Source organism: Megalopta genalis, chromosome 7 (genome assembly GCF_051020955.1).
Source record: "Megalopta genalis isolate 19385.01 chromosome 7, iyMegGena1_principal, whole genome shotgun sequence".
Lineage (NCBI taxonomy): Eukaryota > Metazoa > Arthropoda > Insecta > Hymenoptera > Halictidae > Megalopta > Megalopta genalis.
In genome coordinates this window covers 17,102,133-17,125,683 of record NC_135019.1, presented here as the reverse complement: position 1 = coordinate 17,125,683, position 23,551 = coordinate 17,102,133, and the positions used below count along the sequence as shown (strand labels likewise).

General features: G+C 39.6%; 1 protein-coding gene across 8 annotated transcripts in view; it reads left to right on the top strand.

Annotated features, from left to right (window-relative positions):
- LOC117221585 (serine/threonine-protein kinase MARK2) overlaps nt 1-23,551 on the top strand; it is a 135,380-nt gene that overhangs the window by 5,473 nt on the left and 106,356 nt on the right. The gene's annotated exons all lie outside the window — the stretch shown is intronic.

Here is a 23,551-nt window from a genome sequence, read left to right as displayed (position 1 = left end):
TCACGCGACGCGCGGCATTTTTCCTTGGAACTACAGATTTCTACCGTTCTCTTCTCTTCTTAACGCTAAACCTACCAAGCAGTAATAGTATCTGGAGCGCATTGCTTCATACGAGTGAGAAGATCGAATTTATTTCGATTTTGTTTGTTAGTTTTTATTATAAAACTTGCTCGAATAATATAACTTATTCAAGACGTTTTCCACGAAAGAGGTCTCGGAACTTTGCAGAATTGCAAAATAAGAAAGCGATCACTTTGACCGCGGTAGGTTTAGCGTTAAATCATTACTTTTCTTACGATCACCTAACAACACACACGAAGTTGATAGACCGGCGTCTATAATTTAAAAAAAAAGCAGGTCGCCCGTAGCGATCAAAAGTTTGGCCACCCCACTGATCTAAGGAAACCGTGTCTCTCCCAGAGGACGCATGCTAGAATCGACGTTGCGCGACCGATATCTAGCTGGTGAATTTGGCAGTTTCTTCCTGCGATGTCGTCTTCTTCCCGGAAGCGTGTTGTCCCCAGGGCCAACGAGCCCGTATCCCCGGACTAGGAAGTCGAAGTCGAAAAGCGGACGAGTTTGCCAGTTGCTCGGACGAGTTGATCCGAGTTCGCGGATGCTGGCGTTGACCCTGACCCAAACGGCTAGCGTAACCAGAGGACGCTATCGACCCCGTTAATTAGCGGCGCGGGCGAAACGCTCTGCGCTGTGCCGCGCCGGCTCGCGCGGTTCCGCCTCGTTCCAGGAAAGAGGCCGTCACACGATGACTCGTGTTACCGGTTTCGTTCTCGTGACGTGACGAAACGGGAGTCAGTCTCTCTCTCTCTCTCTCTCTCTCTCTCTCTCTCTCTTTCTAATCGCGACAAATTAAGCAACGGACTAAGTCGCATAGCCGCCGAGCGTTTGCGAACGATGCATTCGTACTTGACTCGGTTGTAGCTCTCTCCCGCTCCTCGAGGGAACACGTCTTCTCTCTTCTCTCTCTCTCTTCTCTCCCTCGTGACTCTTTCCCCGACGCGGCGCGCTCAATCGTTAGAGTCCGCAATTGTTCGTTAAGCTTAATTCTAGTCGACGACGAAGCAGCCACTTCGCGGCCTACGGTAGCACCCTTTCCGCCGCCGCGACGGCTCACCTTGTTTTCTAGGACTCCCGGTTCTTCCAGCTCGAGTTGTTCAACGCTGGAACCTCTCTCGACCAGTTGGGACGACCCGTTTCAGGTTCTTCACCCTGCATTTGCTCCTCCAGGAGATTACCAACCCTTAACCGGACACGTCTTTCGCTCCGGGGCACACGGACCATCGAAAATTAGCTGGAACCCTTAGAAAGATGTTGCAGACCGAACTCGAACGTTCGTTTTGCTCTTGTCGATGGGCTAACAGTTGGGCGAGAGTCCGTTTCCGACAAAGTTTACGATCTTGTTCGGAGCTTCCACGAGAAGATGGTTAATTCTGGAAAAGGTGCCAAAGAAGTTAAAGAGCGCGAGGGTTTCTTTTTTTATTCCCCTTTGTCATTTCGTGACATTTTCCAGTCATTTCTCTCTCGGAAAAAGTATTTTAGTCGTCGCACAGTGAGCTAGTCCCTTCGCGGCGACTTTGATTGACATTGGTTAGCTCTTAACTCGGCGGGAGGCACTGCTGGGTTCGATTTACCGCAGAAGTAACCAAGTTAAATTAGGAAGGCCGTCGGTGTTTCCGTTATCAGTTTTCAGAGAGAGGTTTACTCAAGATTTTAATGCTTAGCCAACCGAACGGGGTGATCTCCCCTTTTAAATTTAGTCGTTCGACGACCGAATAGATGATTAACGAAAAATTAAAAATGATTGCTTAATTTTATTAAGATTTGTGTGAAGTACGAATGCTGGAGAAGAATACTGATGCCATATAAGTTTGCTTCGTAATTTTTGTTCAATAGAATGAAATATTTGAATTTTATTACCGCAGAAGTAACCAAGTTAAATTAGGAAGGCCGTATTAAGATTTGCATGAAGTACGAATGCTGAAGAAGTAATCGATGCCATATAAGTTTGCTTCGTAATTTTTGTTCAATAGAATGAAATATTTTAATTTTATGAAAATTTTTGGTTTCTAGCGCGGTCGTGGAAGTGTTAAGATACGTTTGAAACTATAATTTGCATTTTGAAACGCTGTAACTTAATTCACAGGTAACAGGGTTAAGAAAAATATTCCAAAGCCGTGGTTTTTGATGTTTCAAATAAAGATATTTTTATTTTTTTTCGTAACGAGAACCGGTGTTACAATGCGGGGCGCGCATCTCGCAGAGTGAAATTTCCAATTGCGAGCGGATAGATAAGAAGAGTCTCCCGACGAACCGCGTAAAGGTTAACCCTTTGCACCCGAGTGGTGACTCCGAGGCACCATTAAAATTGTTACATCACGTTCCAAGATAATTTTTATATTGTAAAAGTCTAGACAAACTATAGACAAACTATATTGTAAAAGTCTAAACAAAAGATTGTTAAAAGCCTAACTGTTGTACGAGTCAAAAGACTATAAATTTCTTATGCATAAAATGCACTTTGTCGTATAAAATGGAAATATACCGTAAGTTAGAAGAATCAATTTAGATTTACAGTTAAAATGGCTTCGAGTGCAAAGGGTTAAAGATCTAGATAAATTCTCCATCGTCCGGCAGAATTTCCAATATCTGCTCTCGCGAATCTCTCCGCGAAATATTGGGTTGGCAACTAAGTAATTGCCGATTTGTTCAATGAAATAAAAAATTTTTTTTACTTGGAACGAAGTTTAATCTGTATTGTATTTTCCATTTTGTTCGATGACCTTTTGCCATCTCTCCGACAACTTGAAAATTCCACGCTCGTAGAAAGTCTGGTCCTTTTCGGCCAAAAACCGAGTTAAGTGAGATTTTACAGCGTCATCATCATTAAAAGTTTTACCACGAAGGGAGTGCTATATGGTGGGTGTAACATCAATTCCCAACCAATATCCATCAATTTTTGCCGAGTGGACAAAGACGTTTGCGGCCTAGCATTGTCCTGGTGGAAAGTGACACCTTTACGATTGACCAATTCTGGTCGCTTTTCCTTGACCGCTGCATTCAATTTGTCCAGGTGCTAACATTCACGGATAATCAAAAATAACAATAATAATATATTATATTATATTAATAATATTATATTTATATTAATAATAATATTATTATTATATTAATATTATTATAATATTATTGTTATTATAATATTAATATTATTATAATATTATTATTATTATTAATATAATAATAATAATAATAATAATATATAATAATATATTATATTATATTTTATAATATAACATTTACGGATATCATAAAAATGGGCGTGAGAGACATCTATAACTGAAATCGGCAATTACTTAGTTGCCAACCCAATAGAAGATTTCAGCCGTAAACTCCGCTAGACAGGAGTTAAATCGAAAGCCGACCGTCGTTTCTGAGTTTAACGAGATGATTTCAATAAGACGAACGCGCCTGTAAAGGTCGGTTAAGGGTTAGCCGCGAGTCACTCGGAACTGCTCGACGGTTTTAGCGTCGCGCGGATAATAGATAGACATTGTATTCCGGAAGGAAGGAACTGCAAGCTCGATCATTCGATTGTCACGTGTCGCGACACGGTCCGAAGGGGGTTGGATCGATATCAATGGGTTATCGGTTGGCCGCTGTTCGCGCGTGTTAGCTGACACCTAAGTTTAGCTATTCCATTTTCTTCGGAGCGGCATATACACAGAAAATAATTCGCCGAGCGTGAATTTAGTCCACGGCATTCCGCCAATTCGCCGGACCCTGACGCATTTGTCGTTCGTCGCTCGTCCGATTACCAGCCCCACGGTCATGCCACTGTCTCACCTGATTCGAAATACTGTTCACCCCGAAGAACAATCGTCCCGACCGACGTCTCGCCTTCGAATATCTCGGGTTACGAGAGCGTGGAAACGCAGAGGACCGTTATGGAACTCTCGCGATTCACACCCCCATGCGACGGCGGAGATTTTCTCCGCGTTCGAACGCAAATTCGTCTGAAAAATCTTGCAGCTTTCTTTCGGCAAAATATTAGTTTCTCTTTTTCATTTATTTATTTGTAAACGTAAAAAAAAGCATCAGTTTCCCTAGATTCTTGAATAAGCGCGGAAGGTGCGCGATATTCTTGGATCTGCGAAATACGCCTGGCGAAACGCGAAATAGGTGAATCATTCGACAGTAATTATTGGCACAAATGGCAATGATTTTGAAATTTCACGAACAGCTAAACAGGCATATATACGTTCAGTTATTTGCTCTAGAACAATACCATGTCTAGATTATCGCTATCGGTTCGAACGCTCTAGTTACACCGACGATAATGCTTCCGTAGAAAAATGTCCCATCGCGGCGAGAAAATTCTGTTCGTAACGTCGAAACACGAACGAAAGCGCGCTGAAAATTTCGAGAAGATTCGTCGAGCCGTCGCTTGAATAGAAATTCGTAAAAGTCGGCGCACTCGTGAGATACCCGGATATTTTTGTGTTTAACCTGGGTGTCTCCGGGTGTCTCATGGGTGCTCGGGTACCCGTATAGTAAAGGTACTAGCTCTCGTAGCAATCTTAGGGGTGGCGCGAAGAATCGGTAAGAAGATCCTCGTTCGGAAACGCCGTACCGATAGAGCGTTAAGCCGTTTGGCCGAGGCGGCGCCAGATGGCGATCGCGGTCGTTTCGTTCGAACGCCGCTGCCGGGAGAGGCAGCGGAGGCGAAACCGATCGACGAAGACGTTGTTGCAATCTATCGGTTGCACCGCCGGGAATCGCATCTTATCGCGCCGAATCGCATGCCATCGCATCGCGACGCGGCGCTGAATCGAAACGCTCCGAATCCGCGTATCGAATTCCCGAAATAGTTAGGACTCGACGAGCGAATAAGGGACGGCGGGCTCTCGTCGTTTTTTCGCAGACAATCCCGAATCTCGTTGTGTCCGGGCAGGTAGCCGGAGGATCGGGAGGAACGGCGACTGCCATTTATGGCAGCGAGGACCGCCGTAGAGAATCAATTGTCCCCGTTCCCGTGCAGCTTCGCGGCGAAGCTGCCGCCGTGCTCGTTGCCAATTGTTCCCAGGCCGCCGGCTTCCACCTACGAGAAACCGGCGTGGTTGACCTCGCGGAACGACCACGCCATCGGCCGCGCTCTCGTCCACGGGACCTGGATGCCACGCGCTTATGCGAAAGAACCGATCTCTCGTGCGGCCCGAACAACGCCGAGGTTTCGCCACGCGACCTCTCCGGGCTTCCGCAAATGCTCGAATCAAGCTCAATTAAAGGCAACACTTGCTCCGCGAAAGATGATACCTGGAATCGTCATAGTTGTTGCTCGAACGCTCGGCCGTCATCGAGTTCGGCGTTATTTTATTTCTCATTTTATTTTCATCTTATTTCGTTCGGATCTGTCTCGAGGAAATATTTATCCGAGATTTGGAAACCGAATGAATTGCTTTTATTATTATTTTATATTCATCTTATATATATAATAATCATATATAATAATATAATAATATAGATTTATATAATAATATATATAACAATATAATTAATAATATATTATATATATTATAATATATAATAATATAATATAATAATATATATTAATAATATATTATATATATTATTATTTTATATTCATCTTATTTCGTTCGGATCGTCTCGAAAAAATATTTATCCGAGATTTAGAAACCGAATGAATTGCTTTTATTATTATTTTATATTCATCTCATATACATATATTAAATAATAATAATCATCTTATATATATAAAATAATAATATATTATATATATTATTATTTTATTTTCATCGTATTTGATTCGGATCGTCTCGAAGAAATATTTATCTGAGATTTGGAAACCAAATGATTTGCTTTTATTATTATTTTATATTCATCTTATATATATCTATATTAAATAATAATAATTATCTTATATATATACATATATATATAAAATAATATATTATTATTTTATTTTCATCTTATTTCGTTCGGATCGTCTCGAAGAAATATTTATCCGAGATTTGGAAACCGAATGAATTGCTTTTAGTCGAACATTTTGTTCGAATAATTCGTTATTCGTCGTAGATTGTTCTAACTATTTATTCGAGTGAATTCATTGTTCTATTTATTCCAATAATTCGTTATTCGTCGCCGATTATTCTATTCAATAATTCTTTATTCGAATAATTCTTTATCCGAATGATTCTATGCACGAATAATTTCGTATTCGAACAAGATCCGATTCGATTGAACTCATATTCGATTGAAATTTCTATCTGGATAAATTTGTACTCGAATTCAATTTTATTCGTTCGACTTCGCCTCTTTTTTATCCGTCATCCGAGAATACAATTTTGTCCATCTCTGGAGTTTATCCGGCAATCGGAATAAAATCTTCCTCTCCGATCCAACAGATAGAATATTAATAACAAAAATAATAATAGTTTATTGATGCGACGAGTAAAAAAACCCTTCGTCGCATACTCTGCAGAACAAAATAAGTTATAAAAAGAAATAAGTGAGGGTAGAAAAAAATAAAAATGTAAGAAGTACATAATATAATATCATGAACGCGATACGCTACGACGATTTTCGTGCTGCGATTAAGATGGAACGTCTAAACGAAGCAGAGGAATTATTGAAAGAATCAAGATTGCCGCGGAAACGGTAAAAAGCGAGGAACAATCGGCGCGGACAATTAAATTGGCCGTATAGAGCGCGGCGAGATTCGGGTTGTGGAGTAATCCGATCTTATTGGACCGACTAATTAATTTTCGGGTGAACAGTATCGATCGGGATAGTCGTGTTCGTCCCGATCCCCGCTGTCGATCGTTTTCGAAAGGGCAGTGAATATCGGAAAGAACTTGCCCGCTGGCTTTAAACGGACTTACGAAGTTCGGCGGCGTCCTCCGGCGATGCAATTACGGGGTTAAATAAAGAAGAGCGTCTCGACCGTTCTGGCCGCAATGTTTCCTCTCGGCCGCTTTATGGCTACGTGGATATCGAGAACCCATTAGCGGGACGGCGGCCTGGATGGCGCAAGGTAAAGAATAAAGTAAGAATAATGTAAAAATAACCCGTACGCTGGACCTCGCGTCGAACGAGAACGAGACGGACGCGTACGTTCCCCCACCTACGCCGGGGAAATCGTGCGAGATTTTCTTGCTTCGCGATGAAAGTCTTAGCTCCGGCCGACGCGGCGAGGGAAAACAGGTGTCGATTTCACGTCTGTCCCGCAGTTTTCGATCGGGCCCGGTTGCCATGCTCTCCGCTCACGAGAATGGACAAAATTCAAGAAATGTCGCTGCTCTTCGCTCTATTATTACTTATTATAATTATTATTATTATATTATATATTATATTATATTATTATTATATTATACATTACATTGCAATTACATTACAATTTCATTACATTGCAATTACATTACAATTTCATTACATTGCAATTACATTACAATTACATTACATTACAATTTCATTACATTGCAATTACATTACATTGCAATTACATTACAATTACATTACATTACAATTTCATTACATTGCAATTTCATTACATTACAATTACATTACATTACAATTACATTATAATTACATTACATTAGAATTACATTACATTAGAATTACATTACATTACAATTACATTACATTACAATTACATTACAATTACATTACAATTACATTACAATTACGTTACAATTACGTTACAATTACGTTACAATTACATTACAATTACATTACAATTACATTACAATTACATTACAATTACATTACAATTACATTACAATTACATTACAATTACATTACAATTACATTACAATTACATTACAATTACATTACAATTACATTACATTACAATTACATTACAATTACATTACAATTACATTACAATTACATTACAATTACATTACAATTACATTACAATTACAATTACAATTACATTACATTACAATTACATTACAATTACATTACAATTACATTACAATTACATTACAATTACATTACAATTACATTACATTACAATTACATTACAATTACATTACAATTACATTACAATTACATTACAATTACATTACAATTACAATTACATTACATTACATTACATTACATTACAATTACATTACATTACATTACAATTACATTAAATTACAATATTACATTACATTATATTATTATATTATATTATATAGGATTATATAATATATATATAACATTAATAATATATTATAATGTAGAATATATATTATATATTATTATTATAATTATTATATTTACTCTATTCAATGCTACGCGTACGATGTGTTAAAATGCCTAAATAATCGCATTTAGCAGCAGGCTGTCCAAAAAAAATCGAGCAGCAGATTAATTTCAAGAGAGTCCTCCGAGCGAATATATTAGGATGATCGAATAGCGTAATAACGCGTCGTATAAACGACGTGCACTGTACGTAGCACGAAACGTCGTCTTCTCGCGATCGATCTTCTAATCGTGGAGCTCTAATTCGTCGACGGGCATAGCTCGCACACTTTTCGCTCGCGCAGAACAGATCGCACGTGGTACGTGGATAGCGAGCGTTAGGAATCGAGGAACGGCTGTATTTTACTATCCTTTGTGTATTTTACCGGCGTGTTGCGTTTCCAATGAATCAACGCATTGATTGCCACGTCAAGTCGATCGTACACGGCTGGGATGATTCATTGAGTTTCGGAACAAATGTTTGTTGTCGAACGTTCCGAACACTCTAGATATTATTAGGATCTGCAGCAAACGGGAGTTGGCCACCAGTGACCTCCACGATCTCGTGCTTCGCATGAAAATAGTCGAATTGGTCTTATGCGCGTCGGCATGTAAAGTCTCGCTGTACATAAATGTCGCTGCTCTTCTCACTCTATTAGTACTTATTATAATTATTATTATTATATTATATATTGTATTATATTATTATTATATTATACATTATATTACAATTACATTACAATTACATTGCAATTACATTGCAATTACATTACATTACATTACAATTACATTACATTACATTATATTACAATTACATTTCAATTACATTACATTACAATTACATTACATTACATTATATTACATTACATTACATTACATTACATTACATTACATTACATTACATTACATTACATTACATTACATTACATTACATTACAATTACATTACATTACAATTACATTACATTGCAATTACATTACATTGCAATTACATTACATTACAATTACATTACATTACAATTATATTACATTACATTACATTAAATGTGGCACGATAATCTGGAAGTCTGTATCTTTCATTTGTTAAATTCTTTTAATATTTAACCAAGCAGGCTACGGTGTATTTAATTGAACGTTTTACCGTTTCAGTCCCAAGATGCGCGATCGCGCTGTTGAGATTTTATGTCGAGAAAAAACCCAGCACATTTCGAACATCGTGGACAACCGACGGTGCGTTACCGATTGTCGAAGCGCGCTCAGATTTACCGAAGAAAATACATCGCACAACTTCTTTTAACCCTTTGCACTCGAAGCTATTTTAACTGTAAATATAAAATCATTTTTCTCACTTATAGTATTTTTTATTTTATATGATAAAATGCATTTTATGCATATGAAATTGATTCTTGGGACTCACACAACAGTTACATTCTTAACCATTTTTTGAATCTAAACTTTGTTAATATAAAAATTATTTTAAAACGCGATATAACAAATGTTAGTGGTGCCTCTGAGTCATCACTCGAGTGTAAAGTATTAATGTAAATAGTACATTTTACAATAGGTAGAACAAATACTATAATAATGCAATAATACATTAGAAAATAAAATTTTTTAATTCATTATTATTGCGTCGCTTGGTATTTCTCGACATAAAATAAAACAAGCGCTATCGCGGTGCTTGGGTCTTCTCGCACTCGTTTAGAGAAAGCGCGGTTTCGCTGTTTGGGATTCTTCGATAGTGTTTTTTCAATACCGCCTGGAACTCAAACGGTTAAACGGTGAAACCGAGGAACACGAAAAAGTGGATGCATAAAAACGCATTAGCTATCGAATCGATTCGATACACTAGCGATTTCAGACGAAAAAACTATAACCCCTTGAACCTAACAAACAGATTAGCCAAGTAAATCTAACATTATTCCAAATATCACGACGATCGCAAACAAATTGTTATAACATAATGTACAGCGATCTAAATGCAACCGTGTAAGTTACTCCTCGTGTCACAGTAAATCGTCAAAAACGAACTTGTTCATAATTCCATCAGAGAATTCACTGTAAATGCTCTGAGTCGATAAAGAAAAAAAGAACAAGTAAAGAAGCAATCGTTTCGATCGAATATAACTTTTCAATTTCAGTTTCCTCGACTAAAGTGTTACGAGATCCTCAAGGTCTGCGATTCGGAATCAAAGGAATCTTCTTTTTGAAGTACGAGGTCGTCTCATAAATTCGTATCGTTTGCCGGTTTTATTTTTTTTTTTAACGTCTTTGGACAGAGACAGACAATTAATAATATAATATAATATAATATAATATAATATAATATAATATAATATAATATAATATAATATAATATAATATAATATAATATAATATATAATATATATTAATTATAATATAATATAATAATTAATAATATAATAAACGTCTCTTCGGTTGGGCGACTAGAACGTGTTTGTTCTTCGATACAGAAATTACCTTTGCAAAATCGATTCAACGCGTCAAGAAGTATAAACGTGTTCGCGTGACGAACTTACGAGACGACCGAATGGTAGAAAATCGACGACGCATCGATAGACTCGACGTGTAGAGGCAGGCAGCAACCGCTTTTAGTCAAGGAGACATTAACACTAAACCTACCGCGGTCGAAGTGACCGCTTTCTTATTTTGCAATTCTGCAAAGTTCCGAGACTCTTTCGTGGAAAACGCTTGAATAAGTTATGTTATTGGAGCAAGTCTTATAATAAAAACTTTAGAAATTCCAAATAAATTCGGTCTTCTCACTTTTGTGAAGCGGTACAATGCCAGTTAGTATTACTGCTTGGTAGGTATAGTGTTAAAGCTAGAAATAAGTTCTCAATTTTCAAATAAACAGACATTATCGGGCAGGCGAGACAATAGTTGCGCGGTCGATGCTTTGGCCGCGTGTTGTTCCGTTCTTTTAAGTCGGGATCTAGCATCGTGTTCCAATAGTTTCAATTTGTCTTTGAAGACGTTAAATTGCTGCTTTTCTTATCCCATTTAAGCTTGGTAAATTTAGTGTTGATTCCTTAAAACGGGGGAACTACGAATGAATTCGCACGTCCGATATTCGACGATGACCGCGTCGGCCGCGACGCCTGAAATCGCGCTCAATACCCGGAAGAAGCGTCAGACTCCGATATGCGGTCGTAGAGTCCAATTTACTGGTTAGGAGCCGTCGGTATAACCTTGCGCGACCACGCGCGCCTCCGTACCGTTCACATAATAAAGACGATACGCCGCTGAAAACATGCCGGATAAGATCGCGCCGACGCAATAGCCGGCGAAAAACGCTCGACAATCGATCAACCACGCGTACCGGGCTTAACCCGACACTGTTCGAGCTGTTTCACGGCTCGAGAGCAATTTGCGGCAAGAAAGCAGATGGCAACCGCAAACCGGGGTTCTTCGTTGGCCAGCTCGCGCATCCGCAAACAACGCTCTCGCTCATCGAAACGAACGCGGCCAGAGCTTCGTTGAGATTTTTCAGAAGTTTCGCTCTTGGTTTTCGAATCGCAACGTTGCTCTCTGTCGAACGCGTCATCTTCTCCGAAGTCGGGCTTCCGGGATACAATCTCCCGATAATGAGATTGAGAATCGTCTCCACGAGACTTGGGAAAACCGAATTGCCAAAGAAACAGCACTTGCGAATACACTGAGACCTCAATTGTGAAATTAGGAGAAATTTAAAGAACAATTGGAACCATAGAATGGAATTATTGTCACCCAAATCTACCGAGCGACCTATGCTTTATACAGAGTGTCCCAAAAATGTTTCGCAATTCGAAAGTGGCGGGTTCCTCAGGTCATTTGAAGCAACTTTTTCCTTTACAAAAATGTTCTCCGAGGCACCATTAACGAGTTATTAACGAAAAACAGTGACCAATGAGAGGCGAGATCAGCTGCCGCGAGGTGGCCGAGACAACGGCGCCAGCGGTCGAGCGGTCGAATCCCAGCACAGCTGGCGCGAGGCGACCGAGTCAATGAGCGGAACTGGGCTTCGTGCGCTGGTTGGCTGGGCCGCGTCGCGTCAGCCGCACTCGATTCTTATTGGTCACTGTTTTTCGTTAATAACTCGTTAACGATGCCTCGGAGAACATTTTTGTAAAGGAAGAAGCTGCTTCGAATGATCCGACGAACCCGCCACTTTCGGATTGCGAGACATTTTTGGGACACCTTGTAGAAATAACAAGACGGAATTTCAGTTGAACTTCTCGCCATTTTTATTGCAATGCACGCTTGATTTATGATATTTATTCAATTATTTTCTATGGAAATGTCTCTACAGATTCAACAATTTTCAAATAAAAGTGTGATAGTGGTCATTTAATATAAAAATATAAAAAAATAGATTTGAGAGAATCTATATATAAAAAACAGCAATATAAAAAACAGATTTGAGAGAATGCACAGCTTTGCAAACGGAATAACATTTTTCAAATTAGATCAAACGTCTTGAATATTTTCTCGAGATGTTAGTCCGACCAGTTTGCTAAAAGAATAAGTAAACAAATATTTCTAGGTTGCAATTGTAATAAGGAGAATTTCAAAAATACGCTCCATCGATCTGTGTAACTCGTACCGTATGCTGAAAAATTTTATCGAAATAATAACGAATCTGAATATATTGTCGTTCGACTCTTTTTGTTACAAAACCATACAAATCTCGACGTTACGTTGAAAATCGGAAAATTTATCGCGATATTCAGACTGTCTCGCTCAATTACGTCCAGGATGTTGTTCCTTCGTCGAGGGTCGTGGAGCGATTTTTCTGCGGAAAAACACGATCGTCGTGGAAAGCATCGACGTCCTCTTTAAGATCAACATCGCCGGCTCCGCATTTTCCGTAGCCGCGGATCAGCGTCGTGCTGATCCATCGAAAAACTGCTTTGCGGCACGAAGCACTCGAAGCTTCGCCGGCTTCCGCGAGACCCACTCGATATCCGCGGCCGAGGTGCTGCATTTTTTTGCGAATTAATCGCATCTCAAGGAGAACCGGGGCCCCGGTCGCCTTCGATCCGCGAGAATTCCTCGCCGCCCTGTAAAAGCAAGCCAGTAAACCGAGTCGAGTCGAGCCGAGCCGATCCCGGCCAACGTCTCCTGCTCTTAATTATCACGAAAGACCCGCCCCGGAGAATCGGCAGCAATCGCTAGGAAGAGAAATCGCGCCCAGGAAAACTCGGGCTCTTTTTCTTTTCGCGGCCTATCGTTCCCCAATGCGATTACGCAACGGAGCTCGACTGCGCTCGGCCGGTTCTCCTTCTCGGAATCACCGTCGTCACGGTGAGATCACCGCAAAAGCGATCTCACGGTATCGGCTACGAAAACGATTCGATACCGCGATCCAGGCTCGATACGGCGATGCACGATTTTCACCGATTTTTCATCGTTTATAATTTTCTACACAGTTATCGGAACTTTGGGGCCAGCAACGACAGAGACTGCTACGCGATGCGGCGTAGCACAGACTCTGTTCTAGAAAAATCGAATTTCTGCGGGAACGAATATTAATTTTCTCCAATTTAGCTTTCACCAATCAATTACGTTCAATTAATTTTCTTGGAATAGAATCAGTCGCGATGCGTCGATTTCTTTTCGAGACAGCTGAAAGATAACAATTAGCTGTTTTCCACTCGTCGTAAAGAAATCACAAGATTTTGTGTTACAACGAGTACACTCGTGCGTAACAATTCGCTGTTCAAATTGCAATTTCAGTGAGAGCCAAATTATATTCGTAAAGTTGAAGACGTTTCGAATATTTGGAGGCCAAGATGAAATAAAACAGACGAATGAATAATTATAACGAACAAATAATTATAATTATAACTAAATACAATAAATAATTATAATGAAAAAGTTGTATGCAGTGACTGGGTTGTACAGGGTGTCCGAAAATTGTGTTACTTCCGGGAAATGAGGGGTTCCTGAGCTCATTCGAAGAAACTTTTCCCTTAGCGAAAATGCGATCCGCGGCTCTGTTTACGAGTTATTAACGAAAAACACTGACCAATGGGAGACGAGCACGCCTGGCGCAAGGCGGCCGAGCCAACGAGCGGTCGAAGCCCAGTTCAACTGATTGGCTCGGCCGCCTCGCGCCAGGCAAGTTTGCCTCCCATTGGTCAGTGTTTTTCGTCAGTAACTAGTAAACAAAGCCGCGGATTGCATTTTCGCCAAGGAAAAAGTTACTTCAACCGACCTCAGGAATCCCTCATTTCTCGAAAGTAGTGCAATTTTGGCTCATCTTGTATAGTATACTCGATATCGTTTTCATTCCTTCGACACAATTTGGGTGCACACTTTTCAAAGAGATCGCAACAGCTGACCGCTTAAGTACTAAACCAGGGGTGTCAAACTCAAAAGCTAACTTCGATCAAATAAACAATGCTTAACTTTAGGTGGGCCGCAAAAAAAAATCAATGTTCATAGAAACAAATATTTTTATTTTGACTAGTACATTGTAATAAACACATATATAAAGTTAAATTATTGTTTACGCCCTGATACTTGACATAAAAAATGTTCGTCTCGGGCCGCGAGTTTGACACCCCTGTACTAAACAAATAAATTATTCGATAGTTTTTACATACATTTAGGTACGCCTTGCAAATCTTGCTTCATTCGACTCGGTTCGCGGAGGCAACGTTGCATCGATAGCCGATCGGTCAGGAAAGACGACGAGGAAAGATCGATGCCTGCGTAGAGCGAGCGGAGCGCGCCCGGAAAACCCAATTGAAAAGGTCGATGCGAGTAACCTAATCGGACCTAAGCACGACCAATCGCCGAGTAGTCGGTAATTTCTGTTTACCGAGTTAAAAGGGTTAAAAGGAGAGCAATTTCCGAAAGCGAGATCAACAAGGTGTACCATTTAAGACGGTTTCTATTCTGAACGCAATGCCAAGGCCGCGGTGTTCGCCCACTTCGCATTGATTATACGGGTTTGGAGGATCGATAAATCGAAGGGTGAAGACACGCGGCGCGCGTGTGTTGAGTAATAATAATACATACATGTATATCGACGGAGGTGAGCGAGCGCGCGCGCGCGAGCACGGACCGCGTGAAAACCATCGTTAATCCGTAACGATGTTATGACTACGGTTCTACATGGAACATTTGGCTCCCCGATCACGTTCGCCGAACGATATTTCCGATCGGATTGGTCGGATCGTCAGCGTTCTCGCCTCGCTGCGAACCGACCCACGGAAAATGGCGTCCGCGAGGTTGAATTCTCTGAAATTTGAAACGAAAATCGGACAACTTGGGTAGAGGAGACGCGATTATTCGAGCATCGCGGCACGTTCTTACAGTTACCGATTGTTCAACAACTGTAAGAACGAGCCGTGTAATACTGGTTATAATACTAGATCCTATTCAGACGTACTAATTTTTGTAACGCTGAACCTATCATAGTGATCGAAATGACCGGTTCCACATTTTGTTATTCAAACATTTTTGGTATCGTAGGAACTGATCGAATAAATTTCTTAATTCAAGCATTCATGTTATAAAAGAAACTGGTGAGACGTCTACATAAATTCAGTCCTGTAATTCTTACAAAACAACGCATGTCAGACGTCTTTGGTGCTCGGTAGTATAGGTTTAACCCTTCGGGGACCAAAACTATTTATTTCACGACTCTCCGCAACGGACTGGTATTGACAACAGAACTATCGACTATAAAACGTTACTATTGTACATTATTTTATGACGAGAACGAGATTGTATTTACTCGAATTTCGTACGATTTCGATTACAATTAGATCGCGGATTTTACGCATTTATGGCAAAACTGGAACTGTGAAACTTAAAACAGAGAAGAGATTGCGTGCAATGAAGAACGTTGATTCGTTAAGCTCAACTTATCAACCCTTAGGGGACCAAAACTATTTATTTCCAGTTTACACACTGCCAAGTCCAGACTGTTTTTTCAGACGAAGAGAAATTGTTTACTGAAAATTTTTGTATCAAATATAGAGAAGAGGTATTCATTTTTTAAATGAAACTTCGTCGATATATTTTCATCGAAACAATCGTGCCTATTCTTCCAATGTTTCCAGCCAGATTTCACGGTTTTATTGATTTCTGCCGCGTGTATGGCGGCATTGGACCGTTAAGGGTTAATTGATTAATTCAATTATATTTAATAATCGTATCTCCTTTTCTCAAATTGCCCGTTTTTAGTTACAAGCCGAAGATCGATTAGGGAGAATTCATCGTATATCGGTTATCCGTCGAAAATGGGACAACTTGGGTAGAGGAGATGCGATTATTCGAGCATCGCGGCACGTTTTTGCAGTTACCGATTGTTCAACAACTGTAAGAACGAACCGTGTAATACTTTTTAATAATTTTAATTCTTTTAACCCTTAGAGAGGACCAAAACTATTTATTTCCAGTTTACACACTGCCAAGTCCAGACTGTTCTTCGGACGAAGAGAAATTTTTTACTGAAAATTTTTGCATCAAATATAGAGAAGAGACATACGTTTTTTAAATAAAACTTCGTCGATATATTTTCATCGAAACAATCGTGCCTATTCCCTCAATATTTCCTGCCACATTTTACGGTTTTATTGATTTCGGCATCGAACTGTTAAGAGTTGATTAATTAATTTAATTATATTTAATAATCGCATCTCCTTTCCTCAAATTGCCCGTTTTTAGTTACAAGCCGAAGGACGATTAGGGAGAATTCACCGTATATCGGTTATCCGCCGATCGTTTGAAGCTTGTCATACGACTGGCGTGTTTTCACGACGATGAATCACGTCTTGTAATCGCTTTCGAAAGTTTCGATGCGCAACATGGCGCGCTCACGATCCGGTCGATCCGGAGCAAACAAAAGTGCTGCGAACGGTGGAACAGCGACACGATTACCCCGTCCTAATTAGCTGTCGTTTCGTCAAGGAAAGGTCGTGATTCGTCGAGTGACGGCGACGGTAACGGTAGCGATGACGTACACACCTGGTCACTGGGAACGCGTCATCGTTAACCGACTCGCTAGATTCGCAGAAAAAGTTGCGCTAATCGACAGTGTACATTCACTGAAACGGGCCTCGGGCCTTTCGCGAGCTACAAGGAACATTTTTCTGCCGGTGAAATCGTTTTGCCGGTCGTAATCATCCTGGATCGCTAACCGTGCCGGTGTATATCTTATCTGCGAAATACTCGCTGCCAATTTTATGCATTCGTTATCAAGAATGCAGGCGAATTTTCAGACCGCGGCGAAACTTTTATTTTGCAATTCAGTCTTATACGCGCGCATACTTGTTTCTAACTGTTTCCTGGATTTTTCGTCGGATTCATTCTTATTATCTCGGACAAATTACTTATCGTTTCTCGTTCGTCCGTTCCTTCGCTACGAATATTTTCGTCCAAGTGTAGAAACGTTATTAACCGGTTTGCCGTTTCCGACGAGTATACTCTTCGTAAAATGATGCCATTCCATCGTGAAAAGTATACTCTAAATATACTCGTAATAATAGAGTATAATATAATAAATATATTTATATATAATAATATAATAAATATAATTATATATAATAATATAATAATATAATTATATCATAAATATACTCGTCAAAAACTGCCAACCACGATGATTTGCCCACCCCACGATTTGTCTGTTAAATGTCCATTACTAATAAAAAAGAAGGATTTTTTAATTATTTTTTAATTACCGATTTTTACTTATCAAAAATTAATTAATTTAAAACAAAAAGTTGGTGTTTAGAACAGATTTCTTAAAAATAGGCATGACAATCAATGCATTAAGGACACTCTGATGTACTTTATTAAATTTTACATCTTTCTTTCAAAGTGTTGCATTTAAACAAAATATACAAAAAAAATCAAACATTGCAAGATGTTTTATATTATGTTATTGTTTTATATATTGTTATATATAAATTTATATATATAAAATATTATAAATTAATATAATAATAAAATAATATAAATTTATATATATAAAATATTATAAATTAATATAATAATAAAATAATATAAATTTATATATATATTAATATAATTAATATAATTTATATATAATTATATAAAATATAAAAATATAAGATATAAATTATTATATTAATATAATTTATGAATATAATTTATATATATATATATATATATATATATATATTTATAATAAAATATTATAAATTTATATATATTGTTTTATATTATTTTATATTACGATTATTACAGTAAACGACACACTTTTCGAAGAGATTGCATCTATTAACATTCGCCCCTTCCCATAGTGCCCAAAAACATGCATAAAAATCCGCGGCCGCATCACGTCGTAAATTTCATCCCTCGTCGATCGTCCGTCACCCACGCGACGTTGCGCGCGTCAGACCCGGAAAGCGTGACGTCGTCACAAGTATGACGCGGTAGCAGCATCCACCGGTAGAACACGCGTCGAACAAGCGTACCTCTAAACGTGACCTCCTCGAGGTCGCGGCTTCGAACCGTGGAAACTGCGAACACGTGATCGCGCGAGGACCCGGGTTACATAGTCCCGTTTGCCCGCGTCGCGCTCCACATCTGTCGCTCATTATTTATAATTTTTCTCCGGATCACCTGCCGGCCCGCCTGCGCCGGTCGTTTCTGACCCACATAATAAACGAGCAACAATGTTTTCCAATCGGCGAGACGCGGTTCGAACTGGAGCGGAAAAGCGGCTGGTAACGTAACACGCCCGGCGTGTAGAACGGAGCGCGGAGCGTGGCGGAGCAGAGCAGAGCAGAGCGAAGCGAAGCAGCGCGCCCAGCAGAGCACGTTCTTCCGATCGATCGAGGCGTTGAAGAAGGCTGTGGCCCGCAAGCTCGATCATCTCTCTCGCCACGAGAGACCGTAACCCGACCATTAACTGGGTTGATCTTGCCGGCGCGCAAAGGGAACGTGTCAAGGATGTATGCACGGTATACGCGAAGCCTGGCCCGGACGATCGATAACACCGTTTTCCCCGTTCGAGCTCGATCCGAGTCATCGGGCAATTCTATCTACCTTCCGAGTAGGGCCGTTCGGATGCTCGAATTTTCAAGCGATCGCGACGCGAAGCGAATCGGACGCGAAGTCGCTTCTCGGCCCGATCCGGCGACACGAGCAAACTGAGATTTAGCGCGATTTATTCACCCTTCATGCAGAATATCTCGACTTGTCGACGACAACGGCGATTTAGTGTTTATTTACCATTTTCACGGGATATTTCAACTTGTCAACGGCAACAGCGATTCAGCGCGATTTATTTACCACTCGTTTTTTACGGGACATCTTAACTTGTCAATGACAACGGCGATAATATAGACTTAGGGTAGTCGAGCAGGTTACTGGTATACTTTGGTATGTTTTCCGGACATAATTATAAGCTTTTTTTCTAGAGAATAAGATTTTTTTTTTAGTTCCAAGTTTTTGTGCTTTATCCGTCCTTCCGCGACTGCCGCATTATTGTCACTTTCACTCGCTGTGACAAAGGGCTTATCCCGTCGATAAACGAAGTTACTGTTATTATCACGCTATGTATTAATTATTATATTAATTTATATTTTATTAAAATTATTTAAATATTATATTATTATTTTGTTATTATTATTTTATTATTTTAATATTATTTAAATATTATATTAATTTAATTGAAAGAATATATAATATATATGTGCAGACAAGATTTTGATAACAAGTATACCATGAGGATTTCTAGAATTTCGCAGCGGGATTCTTTAAAATATATAACGAATCGCTTAAAAAAAGTACTTAATATTTCCAAAATTAAAAGAATTAAATTTATAACCCCTGTCGCGCACAAAACGTGTTGGGAACAAATTGTCGAAGCGCTGTGCATCGAGCGATTCTTCGAATCGAGGGAAATTCGGTTCGATTATCTTCGAGTTTCCGCGCACCTTCATCCCCGAGCGGAATCTGAAAGGCGTGCGGGTAGTCGGCGCGGTCCCGCCGAAGTGGAATCGGCTCGCGAGAAGCATTCCGCTCGCGGCGGAGGATCGGCGAACGCGCGGAATTTTTATTAAAACGCGGAAACCGGGGCGGAGAGGCGTCGCCGGGAAAGTTGAACGAATTTACCTTGACATTAAACGTATTAGGGCCGCGCGCCGGTCTCCGGAGGCTTATGCCGTGTGCATGTTGCACGATGCGCCGAGCCGAGCCGAGCCGAGCCGCGCGTCTGCTCCCGAAGTCAATTAATCTAATGGATCCATTGCTTTGCCTTTCCGGTGAGTATTACCTTCTCTCCCTTACCTTCGCCGTCTCCTCTCTCTCTCTCTCTCTCTCTCTCTCTCTCTCTCTCTCTCTCTCTCTCTCTCTCTCTCTCTCTCTTTCGGATCTCTAGGCTACGTTCTCTGTAAACGTATTCGTTGCACAACGAATGCATCTAGGCGCGGTTTAGTCTCGTTTAATTTCTATTCGAGCGGCGGCGCACGGTGCACGTAGAAACGCATGCACGTCGAACGGTGTTCTACGTGACCGGAGTGAACACGCAGGACGAACAAAGCAGTCCGCGAGCGGACTCGCGAGCGCACCTAGTGACCTCATCGGCAGATCTGGTCGAAAATCGCGAGGATCGATCTCGAGGGTTCTCTGCTCTTTTTCTTTCAACTACCGAGAACCAGTCAAAACGAGCGGTTTCTGATTTGTTTTTCTTTCATATTTACTGTAATTGCAAGAATCTTTCTGTGAAAAGTGTTTCTATGAACTTCTTCACCGAGGCATACATTCTAATCAGACCGCGGATCTTTTTGAAAAATAAATATTGTCCGCAACGATTGCAGGACGAATGAGCCAAGTATAATATTATTCTTCCTTTCTTAAATAATTTTAACCCTTTCGATGTGAAAATATATCGACGAAGTTTTATTTAAAAAACGAATATCTCTTCTCTATATTTTTTTTTTTATTATTTTGATAAGTACATCTGCAATCTGTTACAAAATAACAATAAGCAAGATTTTATAGCTATTTGCTCATAATATGTAGATATTTCGCCCACTGGCTCATATCTTCATTGGTTTTCTTCTAGCTAATATAATTGCTATAAAGTTTTTATCACGTTTTGTTTTTGAGATTAACTTATTTCCTACTTGTCTAGTATTGCACCTCGAGTATCTTGAAATCTGTGTCTATTGTCTAGCGGTTTGAATCTTTTGAGTCTGCGCGTATCAGTCTGTTCATTTAGTAGTTCGTTTGCTAACATGTTTGGGTGAAGTTCGAGTTTGACAGTGTATTTGTCGGTAAAGTTTTTAATTTCATTTTTGACGGTAGGTATCTGTAGGTCATTGCGTATGTTATTATTCGTTATATACCATGGGGAGTTTGTTATCATGCGGAATTCTCTATATTTGATGCAAAAATTTTCAGTACAAAATTTCTCTTCGTCTGAAAAAACAGTCTGGACTTGGCAGTGTGCAAACTGGAAATAAATAGTTTTGGTCCCCTAAGGGTTGATAAGTTGAGCTTAATGAATCACAACGTTCTTCATTGCACGCAATCTCTTCTCTGTTTTAAGTTTCACAGTTCCAGTTTTGCCATAAATGCGTAAAATCCGCGATCTAATTGTAATCGAAATCGTACGAAATTCGAGTAAATACAATCTCGTTCTCGTCATAAAATAATGTACAATAGTAACGTTTTATAGTCGATAGTTCTGTTGTCAATACCAGTCCGTTGCGGAGAGTCGTGAAATAAATAGTTTTGGTCCCCGAAGGGTTAAACCTATATTACCGAGCACTAAAGACGTCTGATTCGTTGTTTTGTAAGAATTACAGGACTGAATTTATGTAGACGTCTTACCAGTTTCTTTTATAACATGAATGCTTGAATTAACAAATTTATTCGATCAGTTCCTACGATACCAAAAATGTTTGAATAACAAAATGTGGAACCGGTCATTTCGATCACTATGATAGGTTTATAGTCGATAGTTCTGTTGTCAATACCAGTTCGTTGCGGAGAGTCGTGTTTTTCTACGCAGAAAAATAAAGAATATCAGTTAAATGTTATTTGAGTCTTGGACGATCAAATTCGAGAGTTCCCTGGTCCGTTTTGTCTTCGTATCTGGAACCGTCCTTTCAACCCTCGCCACCTTGTTACACTTCAATCGGCCAATGGAAGCACGTAGGCTATATAATTGTTAGCACAGCGTTCCCTGACTCGAGCCGTTCTCCGTACCTCCAAAATGCTCGACGCTATGGAGAAACTATTTGTCAACGTATCCCGTCCGCTCGCGGTAAGAGTAAATTCTGTTTTCATAATTCCCACGCGGGGCTTGCGTTGCATTTAACCCTTTGAAGGACCTCTCGTTTAGGAGCCGCTCCCATTTAAACGGACATTTTGCAAATGGACATTTAAATTTACCGAGCCTGAGTGGAATTTCATGTCCAGCCAAAGGAGATAAGTGATCGAAAAACAAACTATAAGTGTTATCGCTGAAATTAGTTTTTTTATCTGGTTCTTAACCAATTTTTGCACAAAATAATCTACTCGCGACCGTCCTCGGTGTTTCAAGCATAGAACGAACGCGATACAATTTCCAATATATTAGGGGGACCGGGAAGTTATGTCGTTTTTGTTTACATTGAATTCGAACAGATAAATTTTTAACTAGTTTTTATTTCCAATCAATGATGTAATCACCCTCATTATCAACAACCTTTTTTCATTTAGTATGCAAATTTTTAGTATGCAAAAATTAGTATGCAGAAAAAAAACGGAATACCAACATGCGCAGAAACCACATTACCTTCCGATCCCCCTAATATTAACCCTTTGCAGTCGAGTGGCGACTCTAAGTCGCTATTAAAAATTTTGATAGGATGTTTCGAAATAATTGTAACATTATCAAATTTAGTTTATATTTAAAAAACTGTTAAAAGTGTAACTATTGCACGAGTCGCATAATTCAATTTCATAGGTATAAAATGCACCAAGTTACATAACATGGAAATATTGTAGGTCAGAAGAAGTGTTTTGGATTTCGAGTTAAAATGCCTTCGACTGCAAAGGGTTAAATTGGAATGAAGCAAGAGTACTTTGAATAGGGCTCAAAGTTTAATTGACACTTATGGCAACGACGTTGACATCGTTAATCATGATTTTAATAAATTTAAAAATCAATTATACATACATGTAATCTTATCAGAAGGATGTTTGCGTTTGCTTTGTAGATTGTGATCGACGGACTGCGGATCTTTATGCAAAATCTGATATTCGTAAGCTGTTTTACAAAAATTCGAATCAGAGAATCGTTTCCC